This window comes from Octopus bimaculoides, chromosome 7 (genome assembly GCF_001194135.2).
Source record: "Octopus bimaculoides isolate UCB-OBI-ISO-001 chromosome 7, ASM119413v2, whole genome shotgun sequence".
Taxonomy (NCBI): domain Eukaryota; kingdom Metazoa; phylum Mollusca; class Cephalopoda; order Octopoda; family Octopodidae; genus Octopus; species Octopus bimaculoides.
Window position 1 is genome coordinate 17766914 of NC_068987.1, and position 2616 is coordinate 17769529.

Consider the following 2616-nt stretch of genomic DNA (forward strand, 5'->3'; position numbering starts at 1 on the left):
TACGTATGCAGATATACATATATACGTATAAATAATATATGTAGAGCTATAAGGTGCAATTCTTAGCCACGTCCATCTAGAGCGGTTAAATTTTAAAAAATCTAGTAAATCATGTCTTTCTGTTTCTTCGCTAACGATCTAATAATACCCTTTGCTCTCTTGGTTAGCAATTCAATTATTTTGCTATTAATTGCCCGGCGTTTTATTTGACCTTTACTCATACTCAGGATAATTTATTCATAGCATTTGTATAATATTCTAAGAGAAATGCCAAAGTCTCTCTGTAGATTGGAAAATTTTGTCCAGACAATATCCTATATTACAGATGTGTAACAAAAAAATATTTTGAAAAGTACACAATGAAATCACACTCATCCATGGAATGGAATTTCTCTTATCGATTCTATTCTCATGTTAGGATCGATGAGAAGAATTTTTCTTGGATTGTGTCGCCTACAAAATTAAACAAAAAAAGGCTATATTTGGATGAGTGGCAGAATGAATTATATTAATGAGAATATAAATATAAAACAGCGCCAGTTTCGTTTAATTTTACAGTTTTGTTACACTGAAGAAATTATATTTATGTATAATCATATTTATGTATAATTATATTTATGTATAAAATAGCCACCTATGAATCATATTTAATGTAGATATGTCACTGATAAGCATGATTCTGCAGATTCGTTCGGGTTAATATCTCTTCTGGAAGTAGTGCGTCTAAAATATTGCAGGACTGTCGTTTAGTAAACCGCGTGGCTATTTGAGCAAGCATCGGGCGTACCAAAGCCTTCTGTGGGGATAAAGTAGACGAATGCTGAAGGAGGCTCATCGTGTTTGTGTGTGTGTCTCCCTACTGTCTGTCTGTCTGCTTGTGTGTGTGTGTGTGTGTGTGTGTGTGTGTGTGTGTTTTCTGTCTGTCTGCATGTGTATGTGTGTGTATTTGTGTGTGTATGTATTTGTGTGTGTGTGTGTGTGTATTTGTGTGTGTGTGTATTTGTGTGTGTGTGTGTGTGTGTGTGTGTGTGTGTGTGTGTGTGTGTGTGTGTGTGTGTGTGTGTGTGTGTGTGTGTGTGTGTATGTGTGTGTGTCAGACAGTATCTTTGCGCTTGTGTTTGTCATCCATCACCGCTCGACAACCAGTGTTGATGGGTCTACCTCACTGTAACTGTGCGGTTCGGCAAAAGATCCTAATAAGATACTTATTTTACTATTCCTCGTGAATGAAAATATATATGCATATTTGCAGTGTAATTTCAAAGAACTAGTTTCAATCAAAAATGGCAACCACATCACGGAAATCCACGTTCTGGGAACTCACTCGTTGCCGCAGGGAAACTTCTAGGATGGCATACTGATAAAAGAATTTACTGAAGATGAACAGTTAGATATTTTTCAATTATCACGATGCATCTACAGCCAATATTTCCATTATTTCTCGAATCATCTAAACAATAACGAGTTTGTGAATATTGGATTGTTACTTAAGAGACACGAAAAAAAGTGAGCGTCTGATAATAACATTAGTAAAATAAGCCATAGTTATACCAATACTTTCAATGTGTCAATAAAATGTCGAGACATATATTAGCAGAGAATATGATGCTGTATTTTCTCATATATTCCAATAATACTGTATAGAATCCATTCAGATGTTATTATTTTTTACGGACACGAAGTAATGATGAGAAGTTTGGATACTGAGAAATATATATATCATAATGTCGTTTCATGTATTTCTAAGACACATATATCTCATAGAATATTGCTATCAAAGAATTCAATCAAATATAGTGTGACATGCGATATATTTCCTATTATTTGTGTCTTCTCATTTTGTTATACTGCATTATAGCTATAATATAAAATAACTTCCCTTCTAAATGCGTGATAGTAATCCATACACATCTTTTCCTTGTAAATACAGTTAAAATGTAACGAACAGTTAATATATTTTAACTAACGTGTATATATATAGTTATAGTATATACTGTTAAGAGCATAGTACAGTACAGTATAAAGCTCGTCCACCTACAGATTTACCCAGCGATATCCAGTAGTAGTAGGGAAATAGGTTGCCTAATGAAGTACCTGCACGCCTGGAGAACTACGTTACGTGATAACAATTGTAGATATTAAAAAATAAATGTCCACCCATACTCCTTGTTGACTCCAATTTTTGTTAAAAATATATGTATAAAAAATGTAACTACACGTACTTTTGGCGATTTCTTTTCCTTCTTTGAAAATTTCTCTTTCTCGTGACCCAGCCTGTATATGTATGTACATATATACAGGGTCACTTTTATTCTTTTCTCCTTTTAATAGTCTCAGTCATTTGATTGCGGTCATGCTGGAACACCATCCTGAAGGAATTTAGTCGGACAAATCGAATTCAGAAATCAATTTTTAAGTCTAGTACTTATTCCACCTGCAAGGTTACGGGGACGTAAAAATACCAACACCGGTTATCAAACGAGACGGCGGGGTCGAACACATGCACAAAGGCACACACACACACACACACACACACACACAGATATACATATGCATATAGATAATACATATATATATGTATATATACTTGCATACATGTATACGTATACATGCATA